The following is a 22538-nucleotide window of genomic DNA, read 5'->3' on the forward strand; positions in this document are numbered from 1 at the left end:
AACCTTTAGCAAATCTTCAAAAGTTGGTGACAGCAAAATGGACTGTTAGCTAAGAGGTTTTCTCACAGCTATTCCTGCCCTGTCCTCCATTAGCAATTAACACTCCTCCCTCCCAGAGAAGGGTTAACAATTCCTTCGTATGGGTTGACATTTTCCAATCTTCATAAGTCACTCCCTGTAGGCGGAATGCCACGAACAGTTAGATTTCCTTCCTAAAGTGACTTGTCACCGAAAGAGCAACTAGGGCAAAGGGAGTCAAGAGCTTTACCACCTACAATTACCACGTCTTGCCTCCTGTTTCTGTATCTAAAGCTGTCTGGATCAATCTAGATCTCTCTGACTTGCTCTCTCCCTAGGTTTCCCAAGATAGCCATCCCTATGGCACCGCAAGTGTTTTCTCAGCCACAGGTAGCAACTAATAACTAAAAAAGGTATTTCTATCCAGTACGTCTTACGTTTATACTACATACACAGGACGTATTTTGCTGGTATCGAGTCGTCTTATTTGATGACACATAATACGTGCTCTTTGCTGTGCTAAACTGTTGCTTTTGAGTATTACAGAAGAGCCTGAAATGCTGAGTGCAGCGCAGTGTTTTTCTAACACTTTCGCACTTCTTGGAAATAACCTGCAGGCAGTTACAAAGATGCTGACCTCAAGGCTGTTCCATACGCATACTTTAAAGTGACTTCATCAGAGTTTTTTTGTGTTCGACGCTGCAGTAACTGAGGTCAAAAATAGGCCTTTGCTATTCTGAGAGTGGAAGGATGCTCTTGCATCCTTCCACGTGGGAAAGAAGAGCACGAGGAGGAGCTGACACGCAGCAACTCTCCTTTCCCATCAGCAGCAAGCCCGGTGCCTCCACGGAGCAGCAGGTTCAGCAACCCAATGTCTTTACAAGGCTTGCCGCACAAGCTAGGTATCACCTGAAAATCCCAGCACATCTCCAGGAGCCTGAAGAAGAGCCGAACGGCACTGATTTCTGCAGTTTGGGCAAGCTAACATCTACCTTCGGGGGCATTCCCGCCTGGGCATCAAGTGGGTTCGGCTCCACTTCGCTTTTTGCAGCAATATCTCCCCGAGTCTGTGATTAATCGGTGACGTCCGTGCCTGGTGGCTGGTGCACTTTTCCAGGGAGAACGGTTTTAGAATTCTGCTGCACTCGTATTCTGAGACAATTCTGGGTTTACTGGGTAATGCTGCATTCCTGGAGTCTTTGAGAAGTATCACATTTGTGGGTCATTTAATCTGCATATTTGTATTTGTAGTAATATTATATTAGGTTGGCTGTTATCGTCATTCCAGATATACACTGTATTTTTATGTCTGTACCCAATTGCTACATCCCATCTAATGTTATACCAGGAAATTTACCCTCCTTACCTTTAAGCTTTCAATTTATTCCTCAGCACATTTTAGGGGACTGTAGAAAAAAAAAAAAAAAAAAAAAAAGAAAAAGAAAAAAAAGGTAGTTTTCAAGTGTAGCAGACCACAGGAAGCAAATTCAATCTTTCACTGATTTTTATATTTTATAACCAGGGAGCGAGAGGTTACTGCTATTTAGAACATGATGCTGAGGTTGTTCAGATTTCTTGGTATAGACATTCATCCAGTTAAATTTCTTTAATGTGCTAAATGACCTTTTAAAAGTGCTCTCTGATGTCATGTAGAATATCAGCAACACATTTTAGAACAGCAACAATGCAATAAATCACAAAACCAAACATGCTTGAAATATTTATTCTAATAGTACTTCAGATCAGCTACAACAGCTGTTTTTAAACAAAAAGAAGAGATAACAAGCTTCAGTCCCTCCAGCCCATCTCAAGTGTTAGAAGGAATAAGGGACTAGCTGAAATTGATCTGTAATTTCACTTATTTGCCTAAAATTTTCATGTACTTAGCTGAAGTGACCTAGATATTAGTCCTAAATTCTTCTACAATTTGCATCTAGAGCTGAAAAATACCTGGGGAGTATACACAGAACACCAAACCCTACGGGTGTTTAAGATGAGTTTCACTGGATGGAAAAGCTTTAACATAATAGTCTTTCAGAATATGGAAGCCAAGCTAGACGTAGCAGACAGGAAATAGATAGGCAAAATAAAGAAAAAAAAATAAATTACACCAGGCAGTGCCCCAGGGTGCTGGTTGAGTGTTTTTGCATTCCTTTTAATTTTTTTTTTTTTTTCCTTTTTAAGTAAAAAGCTTTTTTTTTTTCCTAAATCCAAACAGGACAGTATTCTTTATAGGAGCTCGTTTCAGGGGGAAGGAAAAAGCTGAGAAGAATGGAAAATCTTCAGTGACAGAAGAGACATAAAAACACGCAAGGACTGTGAAATCTGATCATGCCTCACAGCTCCACAAAATCAGCTTCGCTTGCAGCTACTCACGCCATTGCGGATTCCTGCTGTGGTTTTTACAGCACGTAACGGTGGAGCAAGTACACCCAATTTGTGACTCTGCTTAGTGGTGAGCTCTGTGACAAATACGATATTGCCAGGATTTGCTAGTTCTGCTTTACAAGTTGAACGCTCAAACATGAATAAAAATATGTATGGGGATGAGGGATGTGCAAAGGTGTTACGGGAGACCCAAGCGATGGAAAGGGAGGAAGGGGTATGAAAGGACTGAGAAGCTCCTGAGGGATGGGGAAACCGGGAGGCTGGTGTTCGTGTGAGTGCAAAGACATCCACCAGCTGTTGGAAAACATTGTTTCCAAATCTGGGAAAATTCCAAATATTGAGCATCATGTTTAAACTAAGCGTACAGATCAAGGGCTCAAAGCAATCAGTGGGATGTTCTCCATAGGCTCGAGAGGCAGCTGGACCAGGCTCGTCATCCTAATAAGTTCACGGTGCTGTACAGTAAGGTGCATCATGCCTTACAGTGCCCTGAAAGTGTCTTTTTTAATTCCATCCACTATTTTATTGCAGTGAAAAACGACTGTGATACTTCAGATACAATTGTACATTTCAACAGATATTTAGTGGATGGGACAGATTCTAGTACTATGTAATGGAGTATCCACAGAAGGGGGAAGCACGCACAAATATTATTCCTCAGTATCTACAAAAGCCTAGAATATTTTAAGCTCACATACTCTTCTGTACTGATTAATCCTTCAATACAAATCGGTGGGTAATGCTGACAATTAGTTACTTCAACTCTGTTTTATTTCCTTCAATTTAGACAGTTAAATATAGATACAAAGTTAGATAATTACACTCCAGTTGGGAGATGTACTATAAACAAATGAAATATAGTGTCTAAATTGATTAGTAAATCTGCATAAAGCTTTCTTTAAATGCAAAATATTTTTTTCATTACTGTGTAATTATTCATTAAACGCCATCTGTTAAGAGTCAAGTTAATAAAATGTGAAAAAGTGTAGGATAAAAACCAAAGTACACTCATTTTGAAATAATTTTCTTGAAAGAGTTCTCTGGAAATAAATATATTTTTTCTGAGCCAGTGAAACTTGTCACACAAAACTGAGGGGGAGAGAGGATAAGGTTTGCTGAGGGTTTCGTTGTGAAAACAAAACCATTTCCATTTCCAAATACCATTTTCATGTTGGCTTTTGAGAATCAAACATAACATTTTACCCAAACTCTCCTAGAGCACAGTGATATTTAAGCTTTTAGCAAGTTTATGGGACAGCAAAGCTCACCACTTCTTTACTGTATGAAAAATTTCCCAGACTTTCACTGTTAATTATTTCTCATTCTAATTTTAAGCGTGAACTTAATTGGATTCAATATGTTTGACTGCTTTTTCCATATGGAGTAGGACCACAGTGAGGTTTGACAGACCCCAGAGATGATGCCATTAGAAATCCTCTCATTAATTGAAGAGGTAGAAAAATGCAGCGTTGCGTTGCTCACACAGAAGAATTAATATTTGTACATTTGAACACTCTTCCACTAGCAGAATTCTTTACGTAAGGGGCACGTGTGCTCACCGTTTGCCATGGGGCAAGCTGCAGCTGGGGGGACCGAGAGCTTCTTGCTCTGGTTATTCAGCAGAAACGTCACAGAACTGGGAATGATTTGGATCCCCTGCTCCTTCTCGAGACTCCACAGTCACCTCCCCACTACTGATCTGGCATCCCTGTCAACCGGTGCCACTTTCTTCAGGAAAGCCAGGAGTTTGGGACACGATTAATCCAGCTGCATTTTTCAGCCCGCCTGCCAGTTAAACAGCAAGGATTGCCATGCATAAACATTTTTTCAGAAAACTGATATTATTCCCTACTGCCAGTTAGGTTTAGCATAAGCATTTTTTTCCCAGCTCTTTTTCCACTCTGTGGAAAACCTGATGTTTTTCTTCCTAAGCCCAGCTGAAAAGTCAGCAAGCTGAGTGATTTGTAGAATGGAAAGTTAAAAAAAGCATGGTTATGGCAAAACATTTGGTTTAAACTTTTTAAATGGAAGCAAAACGTTTGGATGTGCCCAAGCCAAAGCATTTAATTTGGATTCATTAAACTAAATCAAAACTCTGCACTGCAGTCTGCTTTGACACAAGATGCCCACAACATCTGAATCTTGTTTCCCCAGACTCATGATGGTTCACAGACACCAGGCTGATTTTACTGTGGTTACTCCCCTTCAGGTCCAGGAAATGAATCATATTAAAACTCAGTTTTGTAATGTTGCTCTCCCAGGCAAGCTACGGCAGCCGCAAGGAAAGCGTGAGTCGCAGGAAGGTGAGTTGCTTTGCATTGCTGATAAGAAAAGAACTAGTGGTTTTTAAACCGGTCTGTTCACTAAGCCAATATGATACTGGAGATGCTACTGAGGACTTCTACCCCATTTTGAACCATTTGCCATGCCTTCCTAAGCCTGTTTTATTCTACAGAACTGGAAAACTTTCCTTGCATGTCTGTATTGCACAAACCACTTGGGTGTGTATCAGCCCTTATCCAAAATGCTCTTTGAAATACCACTCCCATTGAATTCTAATGGCAGTCTATGCCTACACAGTTTATTAAATATTGAATGATTACCTCGGCAACAGAGTATCTTGAGGCTGATAAATTTCAGATAAGAAGCTGAATAAAATACGTATTTATAATTAAGCTAACTAAAGTAACTCTAAAGCTTGTAACGTATCTTATCTAGTACAGTCGTCTTATTGCACTTTAAAACATGACTAGAACAAGGGCCACACAAATATAAAACTTTTTCTGTTAAATAAATAATTGCTGTTTAGGAAGCTTGTTCATGTTTATGAACAGATTAAGAATTAGAGTACTACAGAAATCCATGATTCTATATAATTCAGGCTGTTGGAGCAATAAAAGAACTAGAAGCACGAGAACACAACTACTGCCTTTCTGAAACGTAAACCATATTTCACAGAAGATAGGGACAATGTGCTTTTCTTTGGGCGTTTCTTCAGAATAAGAGGTCAAACTCTTAAAAGGGGTCTCAGCCTAGCCTTCATAATTGGATGGGTCCTTACTTTCATATCCCTGAATGCATTTATTCAGCTAAGATGTAAAGCATCTTATCGAGTTCCACTTTTGCTCTCTTTTTGAGGGACATGGTTGATCGCTGGTTGGTTGCCCAGCTCCAGAGGCATGAATTTCCAGACTGAAAACAAAGATCGCCCCAGCTGAACAACCACGTAGTGATGATTGTTTATTTGGGTAGCAAAGTTATGCCAGAAAGAAACCATCATGTCCTACTACGTGAGCTCATTGGGACTTCTGCAATGAGGCTAGCCTTGGCTTATTGTAGCCTAATGTGGTTTAAAATAGGCAGGAAAGGTTAAGATTAATCTCAGGTGGTCAGGGTGCTTTAATTACGCTTTGTACAGGGTAGAGCATTATAATGGGACACAGTTTATTTTGGGCAGGTACGACATACGCTGTGGATTACAAGGACCCGAGAGATGTGAGCTGAGACATGTACTCCTAATTTTCCTTGGAAAAGGAAAAGATGGAGGGATCTTCACAGACACCTGTTGAAGATTTTCAATTATCAACGAGTAAAGTAAAAATTGATTGAAGAAAACCCTTTAGGCTGGCAGACACTTTGCTGAGAAAGATGTGTTGGAAGTTGGTGAAGGCTTTAAATCAGGCACTTACCGGGACTGGCTCTCGCTCATCTTTCCTTTCAATGCCATTGAGAGACACTAGTGGTGAAGGAGTCCAATGCAGAGAAGTATCTCCACAGATCTGGAAAGCATGACGACCTGTTCGTGTTTTGGGCTTTTACAACTCAGTGGAGACCCAGCTCTACACGTGAGCAGATCTTTTGTGTGGCTTCTACCTCATTTCCCTTTAAAGCAGATTAGTTTTATCTGCTATAGTTAGCTAGTTCCTGGTCAATCACATCATAGACTACTCAATAACAAAACATCTTTGCGGTTCCATGCAGAACTGATTACTCCATGTGCTGGTTTATCTACTTTAGGATGGCTGGGATCATATATATCTTGGTGCCCTGTGATACTTATACCAATAAAGGTTATGGGACACTCATCCTTGAGATCAGTGGTACTCTATTGGACTCTCAGCTCTACCCAGACCTCCTATACTTGGTCTTTTGCAAGAAACATAAATACAGTGATTGTGGTGATCAGACAGACCATATACTATATACTGTCAGTGTATAAAAGACAACATCACAGAATGACGTAAATCTGAAATGCAAACATCTTTTTTGTGGTTAGCATCAATCATAGCTTTTCAGCCTTTTTTTCATGAATGATTGACTGGTTGTGAACTATTTTATTTGGTACAAATGTACCTAATGGCTATGGTTATAGTTTCATGACTTGATGCATGAATGTCTGTCAGTAGCCTTTCCCAAGTAATACAGGAACCAGTTATTTTTACCTATTTGGGCAGCTTTTCCCTGTTTGTTGAAAAGCTTAACAAGGGTTAATTAAAAGCCCTCAGAGTCTTTCCACTAGTCTTTCCATAATTCTTTCTACTAACTTCAGCAAGCTTAGGATCAGCCTTAAATACTGTATGCCATAGTCTAAAGCGAATAATGAAAAGAGGATAGAAGTGGCATTAATGAGAAATAATGCTAACTGTGGAAGAAAGAATGACCTAAAATATTGAAACCCCAATAGACTTGTGTCTTGACACCTTCTATCCATGCTGCAAATACCAGCAAGACACATAAGTAATAGTCTTTTCTATCTAATCTTGCCAGAATTGCTCAAGAAATCTTTTGGGGGGATTAACTGTTCCTGAACAGTTTCTTCAGTGTATTAGCTGAGAATGTCTTTTTTCTTGTCATGTCTTTCTCACCTATGAGATTTTTCTTTGGAAAAACCCCAACCTTAATTGTAGTTTTTCAGATCCTATTAGAAAACACCACTTCTGCTTGTCCCTTTTCTCTTGCTGTATTGAGGAAACAAGTAATGCTGCCACACTCATCTGGAAACTAAATGCTCGGGGCTAACAGACTCAGCAAACTTGGAAGGAGTAGCTTTAGAGAAAATGGAACGAGGATACTGTTCTTGTTGAAAAAACCCCAGCCAAACGCTTTCAACATACATCCAGTAAATCACAGAAGGAGAACTTAATAAAGAGGGCTATCTTTTAAAGCGTCTTCCTCTGGTAGAGACAGCAGCAGATAAATAGGGTAATTTCTGCAGCTGCAGAGCCTGGTTGCAGTCAGGAGAGATCCCAAGTGATCCAAGTATGTAGCTAGAAAATATTTTGCTAGCATGGCTGGAAGTCTGAGCAAATCATTGCTTTTGTAAGGTACGTCACAATTCCCAGCTCCCGCTTTTCAAAGCCCATACCCACCTATATCTACAAGTGCTCACATAAACCCAGTCCTTCTTAGAATTCGTGCTCCTTTAATACACATATAGACAAAATCCTTCTCTTAATTTGTCTTGGAGCTAATATGATACATCTGATCCAGGAGTTACTGAAACGATATATTGTATGTTATTCTGAAAATCAGATTATCAGAAAATGCCTCCTTGGCTTTCTATATGCAAAGTATAGCATCTTGCAATGGGGCAATAAAAAAACCTGAGGAGATGAGACGTGGCACTTTGTTACCAGAATCTCTTAGAAGATTTAAAGTTCAGTTTGGATAATGTATTGCCTCTTAGAATTTTTATTGCAGGTCCTGCGCTTTTTTCACCCACGTGAAGATACAGCTTTCTATGGTGAAAGTCATCTAACATAGCGCTTAATAAAGTTGCACAGCAAGTAATCCTATCCTTCGGTGGATAAAGGTAATATCCTGGAATATTTGTGGATATTATCCGAATCTCTGTCTGTAACTCTGTATATTTATCTATCTACACTATTTTACTAAGAAAGATTACAGAAGCAAGGGTTATTATCATGCTCAGGGAAGAAATAGCTATATTTCCATTAAGAAAGAGAGAAGTATAAGAAGAATGAACAAGATTAAAAATCCAGTTTTCCTGTTATCGGCTCAGGAATGGAGGACAGAGGCTATTTTTCTGCCTTCCTCATTGTGGGCTCTCTGTAGATAACCTGAGAGCAAGCTGAGGCTGTCATGATCCTCCAGTCCTTTCGGGGATGGTAGCAGGACAGGGCTGCACCGACCGCAGCCCCTACACCTATATGATCTGACCGAGAAAGGGGTAGTAAATGCTGAACTGCTCCAGCCAGGGGCACCATCCACACCAGAGCACCTTCAGGGGGATGGTTTACACCCTGCGGCATCCCCTTTGCCACCACAGATTAGACCATTTTATTTAATGCTGGAAAACCACAGAAACCCTTTGCTCAAATTTGTTGTGGGTTAAACCCTTATGGGATCTCACCAAGGCAAAACGACTTCTGAAGAACGTACACCTAAAAATCAGAGCATTACTCTGAGATACTGTCGTTGCGTGTTTGTGTTTGCAGCGCTATAAACTTGTGCCATCACTTTCATTACAGGCCCGTATTTTCAGTGATGCATGTCTTGTCAGAAAAAATTATTTTAAAGCTGCGATTTAGTAGTGCAGCCCTCATCCTGTGAGCCTTATAAAGAAAAAAATTCCCAAACCATACTTTAAAATGAAAATATTGATTTTGGCTGATTCGTGACTCAGTGGATAAATACCAGCTTTTATCCTGCATTGGGAACCCTGGGAATACACGGCTTGGATGTCCCTGCTGCTAAGAGAGATGGGCTGCCTCTAGAATTACACTTTCAGTTTATTAGACCAAGCAAGCTGTTTGTTGGTAATGCCCCCCAGTTTGCTTCAACATTGCTTTATCATCTCCTCCCGTTGCAATAGCCCATCAAGTCTTTTTAAGGCAGTTTTTACTTGCCCCTAAGACAGGCAAATTCTGAGATTTCCTTCTGGAAATCATGCCAGGGACCACTTACAATTCATGACTGGCAATTTTCCAGCCTTTTGGAATCAAAGATTCAGATTTTCTGCCCTTTCAATCACCTTGCCATCTCCGAGTAATGGATAGGGAAATCACGCAGCTGCGGACAGAGATTGGTACCACGCTCTCCAACTGATTTATCTTAGATGCAACCAAGGAGGCAGGCTGAGTGCCTGGAACGTGGCAGCAGACTGCAAACTGTGACAACATCTAGGATGGCTTCAGGCACGTTCTTTGCTCTCAGACTGCCCCACCAGTTCCACTCAGAGCATCGACGAGGTGCCCTTAGCCATGGCAAGACCTCCCAGGCCAAAGGCAACTGTTCAGCAGTTATAAACGACCTGGGGATGGAGAAAAATGATCTGAAATATCACCCTCGCAAGAAAGACATGCATGAGAAGGCTACCCTGCGGCTTTTTCTTTAAGTAGCTGTAGGCAAAGAGAAATAATAGCATTCATTGTATGGATTCCAATACAGAGGTTTGCATACATGACACACACACAAACACACTCATTTTTCATCTCATAATTCTTAAATTATTAAACAGAATTTAAACCAGTAGCTTAATCCCCTATCTGCTAAGTAGACAGGTGTTACTAAACGTGATCTTCTGGCCTGACAGGGGGATTAAGAGAACTAAAATGCATGTTGTATATAAAAAAAACAGGCCTTCCTGAAGCTCATGCTGTATCCTGCTCCTGGGATGGGTCCTTGTCTCTTTTGGCAGCCCAAAAGTCTGCTGTGGCAGGCAGCTGTTGACCTCCACCAAGCTAAGAGGACGTGTTAGGGTTGTGAACAGAAGAAAAGGACACGGCTGGAACAATAATATTTCAGGGATTTTGGAGTGTTATGATGGTCTCCTTGAAACCATAAATGAGGTCTTTAGCTGGTTTGATAGTAGGTCCTTCAGTGCCAGGAGCCAGAGGACAGGCTTACTCATATGTCCTAAAGCACGTGTTTCTCTTTCACCTCGTTCCACACCGGTTCCGCTTCTGGCCAAAGCTGCCTCAAAATCCAGCCAGCGTGTGGATGCTCCGGAACTCTCTTGACTGACTCCTTCCAAGGTGTTTCCAAACATCACCGTGCATTGATCACCGCTGCCGAGTTCCTCCAGAGCATGAGCACGGCCAGCAAGGCGGCTGTTCCTCCAGGCCTTTCCGAAAAAATACCTTGCCGAGAAAGTGCCAGCAAGACTCCGTGCAGACGTCCTCTTGCCTCAGAGACTTAGCGCGCAGTTTGGTAGCTAGGTCTGGAATGGTGTTTTGAAAGGTGTTTTATCTGAAGGAGGTCACTGACACTTGAATCTCCGCCCTGCCAACGTATGTTAGAGGTTTTCCTGAGGAGCAGACATGCAGTTTATACTAATTGGATTGAATTTTTTATTCTCTCTGTGTGCTCTCTGATATAACTCATTGTTAGGCTCTTTCCTTCCTTTAAGATAACACTGAAGAAAAGACAGACTGTCAGATATTAAAAAGGTCTACTGAGAAAAAAATAAGGAAAGTAACAGAGTTTCAAGTTTTGGTTGCTTCCCTCCACTAACTTGCAAGAAAGTTTAGAAGAAAATAAATTCAAAATCCACCGTGACCTTACATAGCTGGTATCAAAAAGTGGGAGAAACCTACATAGAGAGGGAAGACATGATAGCTGGAAATCCAAAATGGCAACACTGCTTGCAAACGAGGAAATATCGCAGAGGATATATATTAAGACAACCTCAATTTTTCTGCATTTAGAGCCATTTTTGAAGACAGTGTTTCAGTTTAAAGAAAATATACCTGGAAGAGAAAAGAAGTTTCGGCATCATCTATCTGTAAGGCTGCAGGGACACTGCCTGTGTCTCCAGGCGTGAAGATGCTCCTTCTGGCTGCAGAGCTTCCTCGCATCCCGGGGTCCCGAGGTAGAGGATGAACAACTCCTCGGAGCTAATTGAATTATACTGACTTAAAATGAAAAGAGAATAAACCTTTTGCTAGCAATAATTATATATTTTTTTCTTTTATATAAGAGGAAACATCAGCATTTTTACAGGAAAGTAAATACACATTTGGACCTTTCTGTCCAAATCCTTAGGGGGCTCAGCTTTCCCACTAATAACGAAAGTGGGGACTTTCTGTGATAATGTATTCCACCTAAAACTTGTGATGAAGAGTGGAAGATCCTCAACACTCTGAAAAGAAATCAGTCAGCAACTCCTTTAATTTTTCTTCTTTTATAGCTACCAGATCAATGAGATACTCATGAATGCAGAGGAAATACTTACATGAATACTGCCAAAGCATTATCATTTCCAGAGCTTGCCAAGAAAATGCAGGTGTGCCTCGAGCCCCAAGTAATAACAACCCAGGGCTCCTGGGTCTGGATGACAGGTATTTATGACAAAAGGAAGTAATCTTTCTGCGTGGGAGATAATTGCAGGCGATGTTTATTATGCCTAGGGTTGATAAAAATCAAATAGTGATTAAGGACATAGACAAAGCTTCATCACTTTCTTCTTTTCTGCCTTATAATTAGATTTTGTAGCTAGACTCTCAACTACCAGGTGAAATCTAATATGAGAAAAGTCAAAGATGTTCTAGAATATTACGATATAAAGGACATAATAGATGACTTCAGGGTCTCTGTCCTCACTTGCTCCTTCCACAAATCTTAAATCTTCTTGTGTGGTTGCTTTTCTCTTTTCTCATGGTTGCTCTGAACCTTTACCAGAAGAGTGTTTTAAAAAGACGAATGGATTAGCTAGTAGACATGGAAATGATCTATATGAATGTGGTTTAAATTAACTTTTTCCACTGTAGGAAGGAACTTACTTAAGACCAGTCATAAGAAGTCCTTGGTAAAACTGAAGTTGTCCCCATTTGTTTACAGCTAGTAATTGCGCAGTACTACTGTGAACTGGGTAGTTTTCCAAAACTGTTCCATCGGGCGATTGCTGACGTGGGACACCAGTTTGGCTCTGTCTCTCTGTATGAGCTTTACTGAAGATTTCTTTCATTATCAGTAATGCACATGGAGTACGCTGACTGATAAAAACACAGGAGAAAGGAGACAATACTTACTATTTCATTGTTTGGGTTTAGTTTAAACATTTACTGCACTGAAAAAAATTGAAGGAGATGACAAGGCAGAGTTATAGTTGACTGGAAGGCTATGACTTTTTTAGAGGAGTTTTATCCACGTGCTCTATGGTAGTGGATAGGTAAGGTTTGTTGTTAACATATTGAACACAGGCTGCGGTGGCAGCTAAGTATCTTGGAAAAATACGAGACTCTGCATCAAAACCAGACCTCAGTACTCTTTTGGTTGAGCTACTTACTGAATGGAAGACGAATCCTGGTGGATTTTTCCCGTGTTTATAGGAGAAGAGCGGTAATATGGTGTTTTGGCCGTGCATGCTCTGTTGCAGAACTGATTCTTTTTTAAGGTGAGACTTGCACTAGTAAAAGGTCCAGGTAGGTGGGTAGAACACCCTGTGTTTTGGTGGGAGCTTTCAAAATGGTGGTTGTTTTGAAATCAGTCACTTACTGAGCTCTCTTTTGGAAATTTAACTCCTGTTTCATCTTGTCTGATAATGTTAATCCAAACAAAAGTTAACTAGTTTTTGTATTTGCCTTGTTGCTTTGCTCCTGTTCCTCCTTTCTGTAAGCCTACTTCACTTCAAGACTAGCAGGAAAACAAGATCTTATTGAATATATGAACGCTTTGCCACTGATGCTGCCAACAGAGGATTCAGAACATTTTTCGTTTTCGTGGCTGAGACCTAACCTATAAAGGCACTGTGGATGGCTCAGTCCTCTGGCTTTGGGTCATGATGAGAACTGGATCAAAAGGAAAAAGGGTTTAAATCTCTTCATCAAGCAATTCATTTTTTCCTGAGGAACAGAGTACCCCTTCCAAAAAATGCTAATACATTAAAAGCTTCCTTCATCATTAGGCAATTTTGAAGAGGTCCTTTAAAGTCTAAGATATTAATCAATAACAGTATCTTTTATTGACTATGCACATAAATGATATCTAAGGTAAATGAAATTAAGATGAAATTAAAGAAATCAGTTTGATACAGTTACCCTGTTTCTTAGTAGACACTAATCTCCAGGCAATTTAAACTAATGCTCGATCCATGGCTTTCCGATTCGTGCATCCACACACATTGCAGCGTTTGCCCAACAGAAATGCAAAAGGGTTTTGCTCCATTCTTCAGCGATATTCCTGTCCAACTTGGTATGCTATCAGCACGTTTATTGCCTTGCATTTTCATTTTGCTTAAAATCGTTTACAGTCCTGCAGAGCATTCTGACTTGTTGGCTCCGGTGTCTCTGTGAGCTCTTGTAGGTCAGAGACACCTCCTGCTGCTCCAGGCAGGCTGCAGCACCTGCATATATCAGCTACAGCAACTCACTCACCCACCAGTTAGTTTTGCATCTGTATTTTTCCAGAACATGCTCTGCTCTAGGCCCAAGGAGAGCCATTGCACATGATTTGCAAGAAAATGAATGTCGTGTTTGCTCCCAGCTGTAGAAAGCAACCGGTGGAACTACGAACGGGATATCTCAGAGATAAAGTCCTATTTGGTATCAATAGAGGAATGCAGAATCAGCTCTTCCAGTTTATCATGATCTTCAAAATTTGATACAAGCAGGCAAGGATTTTTTTCAAACAGAAGCCGGTGATCCATCTTTCTTGATTACAAAGAAAGTGCCAGTACAGCTGCATTTGTGGTAATTTCACATGACAATCTGTCTAAGAACCTGCTGCTTGTAGTCGATGGTCAAATGATTGTTCTGAATTAACACAGAAACCAAGTATGGCTAGTATTCACTTCCTTTTTGCCCTCCATTTTGCTTGTAAAATGTTGACAAAGATTTATAGGTTCTAACTGAAAACCTTTACATTAATAACATTTTAAAACAAAAAGGCTGAACTGATAGCAAGGGCATGCCATACCTCATTAACAGTGCTTCCCAAACCACGGGCCTGGAAATAATATATCTATTTAAAAAGGCTGCCTGGGCTTATCGAAGGGATTGCATAATTCCTTCATTACCATGGTAAGCCAGTTAAAGCAATAATTAAAATTAGACTTTCAAAGTCCTTGAAGTTAGTGGACCTGTAGAAAAGCTTCCAGTGAAAAGAAGCCTTATAAAACCTTATCAATATATCACAAATCCAAAGGAATCACAAACCCAGAAGAGCGGTTACAGGGAAATAACTTAAGCCTTTAATAGACTGCTTCGCAATGAATCTTTTAGTCTCTTAAAGACCTACGAATTGAATGTTACCTTCCCTGAGCTGGAACGGCATTAATAAGCTTTCCAGTATATTTAAAATAGTTAAGCAATCAGGTGGAGAATTTGGAGGTGGTACACAATTAGTTGAGCTCTGAAGTCCACAAATCCAGCACAGTAAGGGGGGCAAAGCAAAAGCAAGCTGTGTAAAAAATACATATGATCATGTAAATTAAAAATTTTTTTGAACCCAAACTCTTCCGCCCAGCCTGAGGCAAAGATCCAAATATCCTTCGTTAATAAAGCAGAGGTATCTGGTCAGATCATCCCCATACGTATAATAACCTCCTCCCCTGCAGACCTTATTAGAAAGGGCAGAAATGGTACTCTGCTCAATAGAAAAACAAGATGCAAAAATCATTTATTTCAATCAACAGATACCACTTTTAATAATGGACATGTCACCCAAAGAAGTGAATAGGTAAGAATATCCAAGTAAAATTGCTATACTAGAAGCATTTTTAAAAAATAATATACCTAACTAATTGCTAAATGGAAGTTTATGAGAGTGTTTGCTTATGCATGACTTTTTATATAGAAATAGGCACCGATATCTACGTATCGTTTTAAAAGCCTTCTGTTGCAAGCCTCTATTTTCGTCTTTGCTGAGCGAGAAGAAGCCGGCCCAGTTTAAGGCAAGAGGAAATTCAAATCCTGCACATCTAAAAAGAGCAAGTGTGACAAAAGTGACTTCTGCTCTGACATGTTGAAGAACTACAGGGTAAAGAGAACAAATTCTGCCTAGAAGAGTGTGGATGTGACGGATATCACTTGGTTATCAGAACACGGGACCAATATAAAATGTAGTAACTAGCAAATTCAGTCCTGCCTTTCCTCCACAAAAATTGGGAATGAATTTGTTTTACCTGTCTTCAGACACCCTAGAATATTTTGGGTCTTTTAATTAGTGACTGTCTTTCTTCTTCCCCTGCATTTTCAAATATCCAACGCTTTTCCCATGACAGTTTAAACCCCAGAGTGACTGTCACATCTTAGGTGGCTTTATGAGCAGTGTACCAGAGGTCACTCCTGAGTTTAATTACTTTCCCTGAATGAGTGCCTTTCCAGTTTCATTGCCTTCTCATGTGGACATGGGTCTCTAAATCTTTCCAGGCACATTTGAAATCACCTGCGCAAGCTTCCCAGGGCAAAGCTTTCCTCCCACGTATACGTAGCCATAGCTAAAATGAAGCGCCTTTGGCTTTGTCGGAGACCTCTAGCACTCCTACTGCAAATTAACCACACAGCAAGATGACAAAGTTAACGAACAAAGACAGAGAAAGGCATGGCTTGTGCCTTAAACTGTCCTGATGAGAAAACCATCCCTGTTAGCCATAAACCCGTGCTGGACCTCTGTCAGCGATGAGCCTGAAATGCAGCCCTACCCGAGCTCACGTTGCTACCATCAACTCACAAGGCAGCTCCGATTTTCTGAGGGACCCTGCCACATCCTTAGAGCAAACCTGAAAAAGAAAAGGTCATCGCCATCAGCTGGGACAGCTGAGCTCTTGTCGAGACAGTCTCAAGGTTTGATAAAGTCCTCGTTGTGTCTCCTTGTGGGAGAAACACTCGTGGGTACTCACGGAGCCCCTTTAACGGGCACAGCAGTTTGCTCTCATGACAACATTGACAGGAAAACATAAGAGTAACTCAGAGCAATAATAACAGTCTTTTAAATTCAGGTGATCGTTGATTGGCATGTTTGCATCTGAATAACACCAGAATAGCTATGCAGCTTGCAAATAATGACGGCATCATCTAAGCAGACTTCAAATGCATGAATTCCTTTTTCCCAATTTTCCAAAGGCAATTCTCATTAAGCTGGTGCAAGTAGCATACTAGATAAGGTCTCAACAGTTCCTGGAGGCTGGAAATCAGCCTTTCTAGAAATACCTTCCAGGTTTGGAGTTAGAAAGTGTGTTGGAGCGTGCTGAATAATTCTAACCTCTGCAGATGTGTATGCAAGAAGTTGAACGGGGAAAGAGCTGGTGGAAAAATTTACTTCCCCTCTCTGAAAGTAGTGATATTATTCTAAAGGCTGCAATATTATGGAAATCAAATTAATCATTTAATTCTAATTTAAATAGGGGGTTTTTTGCTTGTTTGATTTGAGTTTTTCAACACCTCTCAAAAACTATGTTAATTTTCAGATTAGTTATTCTTTTATTCATTTGCATGTAAGAAAGAGGTGAGGACAGGTTGAGAACGAAAAAAATCAGAAAACAAAATGAAAAGTCTCTTACATCTTCTAAAAAATTAAAATGTAACTAATTATTCTTTGCTAATAAATATTTTTTTTTTTTTGGTGAGAAATAGTAGCGCACTTAAAATCTATCTACCCACCTTTCATTTGAGCCCTCCTTGTTGTCTTTACAGGTAAACCAAATAAAGCAGGTACATCCACACACTCTCTCCTTTAAATGAATACCATTCTAATATAGCTCAACATGAAGTGTAACTCAATATCTGCATCACTGATATGCAGCGATTCCAAAATATAAATTGTGACCCAAATCCCATGCTAGAATATGTCATTTAACATCCTGCATTTGCAGGAAAACCACAGACCAACCAAGTTACTCTCCTACTTGCACCAAGTGACTGAGCTTGCTCATCCACTAATTGGTCCCCAGGAATAAAGCTCTCACCTGGTTCGGAAGCAGCCCAGGGAAAGGGAGAGCTGTGCCTTCCACCTACACACACGTCCACCCACAAAAGTCCCCGACTCGAAGGTTCTCATGGCTTGCCGCTGCTGGCTTGATTTGATTTCCTTAGCTACCCTAAGAGCCCTTAAAAAAATCCATCCGGCAGGCAGAAGTGCCAGGAGCATCAGCCACGTGCCTCAGGACCTGATGTTTCTTTAATTGCATGAAGCAAACTAACAGCGACAGCCTGAGCATGAACAATTCTCCAGGAGGGCTCTGGTGAGCAGCGTTGCTGTAGCTGTGGTGGCACTTGCATGGGTTGCAGGGAGAGGCAGCGGAGGGGTTCTCTCCCCAGTTCCCCAAAGCAGCGGCCCATGAGAAACCATCTGGCTGGCCAGTAACCTCCAGTTAGTCCCAGCATACCATGCAGCATTCTCCAGGCGCAACACATGGCAGCTGCTGGAGAGCAAGGAACCAAGCAAGAAGCCACGGCGTGATGCTAGTAATTTGGGGCTAGGAAGAGTGGGGGCTGAAATAAAATAAATTTTGGTCAGTGAAGGTGACAGAGAAGATGTAGCAGCTACCTCTGCACCATGACACCCTGCCAGCCAGGGCCCGAGAGGGACAGAGCCGCGGCTTCTCTCTCCACCAAGCGACCTTGCCAAGGTTTTGCACGGTAGCGGGCTGACGACAGACCGAAGTCAACTCTCCCGAGTGCTTAAAGAGCTTCCTTGTGCCTTTTCTTCTCAAGCTTCTGTCTTGGCACGGTGACCAAAGGCTTGGATCACTTGCCATGCAGTGAATCAAAAGTTATGATTTTGCAGCTGCAGAGGAGAAAGTGTTCTCTGCTGCTTCTCACATTGTTAATGGAGCAATGAACTACCAGGGCCAGCTGCCCCGTTAAGTCTGTCTATCATCCTGACACAGCATGTAGACATTACGCAAGTCATTACTCACGTTATCTGTACTATACGTACATGGTGAAATTCCAATGGTTGGAGTCAGTGAGACTTTACCACCCATCCAGCAGAATGATGATTTTATGAGCCATTATCTTACTCGCATAAAAGAGGATAACACTTTGGTTTTTTCCAATGTGACACTTGACCTTCAAATAATCAGACTAAAGGTACCGTTGTTACTCAAATTTAGTTTAATTGTCAATAAAGTGAAATAACCCAGTTCTACAGTTTATGAATGTATTACAAACTCTCCAAACAGCCATGAAGCAAAAAGTAAAGGCTGATGGAGGCAAGAAGAATACCCACGGGCTGTCTGCAGGCACACTGGCTTTCTGGGGAAAATTGGTTGTCTTTGAACTGGTTAAGACACAGATAAAGGAGAAACAATCTCTTCCATGTGTCAATACTGCTGTTATTAAAGTCCTGTAAAGTTTGTACACTGCTGATCAAAGGAGGAAGCGGAGACAACAGGAGAAGGAAAGTGCAGTGAAAGCATGAAACTGAAATTCCCCAGTTTTGATAGAGGAAAATTGGAAAGTGGCAAACTTCAGTACAAAGGAAATGCATCAGATCTCAAATGCATTTTCAGGTTAGATTTTCAAGTAGTTTTCTCAGTGGTGTAAAGTCTTAAACATTAGTTTCCCGTGAAATGAGTGTCTTGGATGTTTTATTTAGGTCATCAGAATAGCCTCCTCTCTAGGATATTTAGGACATAACTTTGAAGATATCATTTATCCAAAGTAGCTATTTCATTGTCTCAGTGGGACAACATGCCAAGAAAGTTTTTCCCTTCATGAACACCCCAGCAAAGACAAATCTTCCATCCACGTGTCAAAGAATTTTTGAAACTGAAAGGTCAACCTGAAATATTGAAGATTTAATGAGCTTCATGCATTTGCCCATTGCCAAATATAGACAAAAATGTAATAAAAATTACTGCGTGGAAAGTAATAAATTAATGTCTTATCTAGAGGAGTTTCATATTGTTGCAATATCCCTCCGGTTTGGTACAATATTAGTACAAATCATATCTCCATGAGGGTAAACTGGTATGTATGTGGTATGTAGGCCACAAATCCATTAGCTGTAGGCTGTCGTAAAAGAATGGCAAGAGATTTGTGTGATCCTTCTAAACCTGGTCATTTGTGGATAAAAGTCATCATTTGATTAAGATAAGGCCTTTAAACTCAGGATCAGGGCCTCACTGTGTACAAACACCTTGCCCTTGTCCCTGTGAGTTTATGAGATAAAGCAAAGATGGGAGATTTTTGGTGAACCGATGTCCCCGTGGTCACATAGGACTCAGGTCTCTTGGTTACCAACCTGTTGCTCTATCTGCTGCTTCACAGAGTCACCTCTGCAGTTAACATATAGAAAGTACAATAGATGTGCTTGATACTGGAGCAAATGCCAAAGCACTACTGATCTTCTGAACGCAGACCTACTACTGTCAGAGTTCACTGGTGAGAACTGATATTTATTAGTAGTGCTTATTGCTAATTCATAATGCAGTCTGTCATTGAAATATTACGACCCAAACTTGCAGTCCCTGCCATTAGGGACTCGCAGGCAACACAGTCGTTTCCTCTACAGCGATAAAATATGCACAGCATATTCTTTCCTCCTGATTTGCACAAAATGAAGCTATTTGATGGGTCCATCATGCTCTTTTAGGTATGCATAATAAATAAATCCAGAAGCATTCAGTAAATATCCTCAGCTGCAGGCATTACCAACGGGGGAATCAGTTATGTAAATTACTTGGGCCTTTAGACTTTCATACTGAGACTCAAATCAGTCATCAAGAGAAAACTTCAGCTTTCTCCTGAAATCTAGAAAGCTTTTCACTTGATTGTAGATTTAAGCCCTTTTTAGCTGCTACAATTTTCCCGTGAACGTTGGGAGTTTAGTCTTACCGATAACAATGTTTTCTTTACCCGAGAAACTTGTACAACACAAAATAGCTTGACAGGAGAACAGAACAGAAAAAGGCAAAGCAGCCAGTAAGCTGTGAAGCACAGGACTAGGAACGCTTCATACATTTAGGCCAACAATTACGGAAATACATGCCAAACTTGGTGCTTTAATTTAGCTTTCCCACACCGATATGAATGGTCGTAGCACCCTACCAAACTCTGGGGGAAAAGGGCTGGGTGGAGGGAGGGGAGATTGCAGGTCTTGGAGGAAGGAGCTTGGACACCACAGAGGAGACAGCAGGTCTCTTGACCATCCTGCAGCTATCCACTCCTGTGTGCTTCTCCACTCCCAGTAAAGAGATCCAGTAGAACCAGTCCCTAGTCCTGCTGGACTCTCCTGCCCTTCAAGGCATTTCCACCATTACCCTTTGTCCACTGTTTCCTCCATAACATCAGCTCCACGTTGGCCCCCTCCCCACAGGTCCACTGCGGCGTCTATCCCATGCCGTCCCCAAATCTGACCTTTTGTATTCCATCACTGAACAAACTCTTTCTACTTCCCATTATCTCACACTGATCCATCACTTTGGGAGAATCCTCCTTTCCTGACTGTAATCCCAAATCCTTTATCTCCAGATGCAAATTCCCTCCTGCCCTGTCCACCCAGGCTCAACAGCGATGCCAGACCCCCCATCACACCAGGGACTTACTCACAAGCAAAGCTTTTCTTACTCACAAGCAGAACTTTTGAATCCAGGAGGCACGACAGCTCCCTAGAGGGGAAAACAACACACTGCTTCAGGAAACCAGCCTGAGAAACCCATAGCCTTATAGCTGGCAAGGCAAGATAAATGACTAAATTTAAAGCACCTGTGCTGCTGGCCCTTGAGTGATTTGTGCAGCTGGGGGCCTTCCAGCGTTTCTTTGAGCCAGGGAGGAGGCTGAGCATGGGAAGGAGTTGTCAGGTATCACCTCGGCACGAAGTGAGTGTGAGATTCCCCTCTGCCACCATCACAGAGTACCTGCTTCCCTTATGTCACCAGCTTTTCCCTTCCTTTTTCCCTGTCCTTCCTAGTCTCACAGCAAGTCTTGCCCTGGTTTTCTTCTCAGTGCCTCCCAACTCACGTGGCTTTTTCCTTCGGGCCCTCTGGCTGTCTTGGCTTGTTGAGCTTTTAAGCTGGTGTCGTGCTGGGTACCATAACGTGGACTCCCTGCTCAGGCTGTTGATGCTCGGACACCTTTCTGAGCCAGGGCTGTTGCTTCCTACCCCAGAAGGAAACTTGCTGAGGTTCTGGTCCCACACAGCAGCAGCAAGATCTGCACCTTCTTTCTCATCTCCCCTGCCTACTTCTCCTCAGAGGGTAAAGAACCTTCTTATTTAAAGGAGGAGTCACCTTTAGGCTTTTCTCACGTAGCTTTGGATCCCTGCCTCAGGAAAAGACCAGACACTGAAGTCCTGCTCCTCATCCACCCAGAAGGAGGACAAGTACCTGTATTCTGGAGCCAGGGAGCTCGCAGGAATCACGGACAGACCTGAGCTCTGCACCCCGAGCTGCTCCTCCGCTGCTGCGCACCCAGCTAAACCACCCTGGAGAATCCCAGCTGTCTTTGACGACCGTCTTCTGTCTCTATTAGCCCTTGAAAGCCTGATTTAAGGAAACAAAACAAAATTGGAAGAGGAAGGGCCTTCCTACAGCATGTAAAGCTCTGACACCGTGCAGCCTGACAGCTCTGCTACCGAGCGGATGAGCCGGAGTGTCTGCGACGAGTAACTGCTGTCAACCCAGCACGCACGGCTCTGGCAAGGGCTGCGAGCGGAGGAAAAAATCCGCCTGAGCATCTAGCTCTCGCACACGTGCAGAGGCACTTACTAAGCCACAATAACTGTGCTGCAGGGTATCCTTCGCCTCCTTATTGTGCAGGGATTAAGGCTTGGCTGCCTTGATGAGAAAGCTGTCCGGCTTGCTCGCAAACTCTCAGCCTTCCCAGTTAAAACTGTTTTAAAGAGACAGGAAAGGTAATCAGAAAACAGTTCCCACTCCGCCTTTTAAAACAAACTTAATTTTAACACCTAATTATTTGCAATACAGACTCGCTCCTCTTTCCTTTCTAAGCCGCTTCCCGGTGTTGATCTCACAGGGTGCTCACCCTCACAGGGAGGGAGGCTTTGATTAGGAAGAAGCAAAGGCTGTTGAAAGGGACAAAGCCTGACCGAATAGCGAGATCGGCAGCACGTTGCTGTCTCTGCCGCTCACCTGCTCCATGACCTTGGGCATGTGACGGTGGCATTTGGGGTTTTGGTTTCCCTGCTTTTAAAGGAGGAGGGGAGGCAATCGTTTTCCTCCTACGCGTCGTGCTTGGAGACACAGGACTGCAAAGTGCTAAACGAGA

This window comes from Accipiter gentilis, chromosome 9, assembly GCF_929443795.1.
Source record: "Accipiter gentilis chromosome 9, bAccGen1.1, whole genome shotgun sequence".
In the NCBI taxonomy this organism is placed as follows: Eukaryota; Metazoa; Chordata; class Aves; order Accipitriformes; family Accipitridae; genus Astur; species Astur gentilis.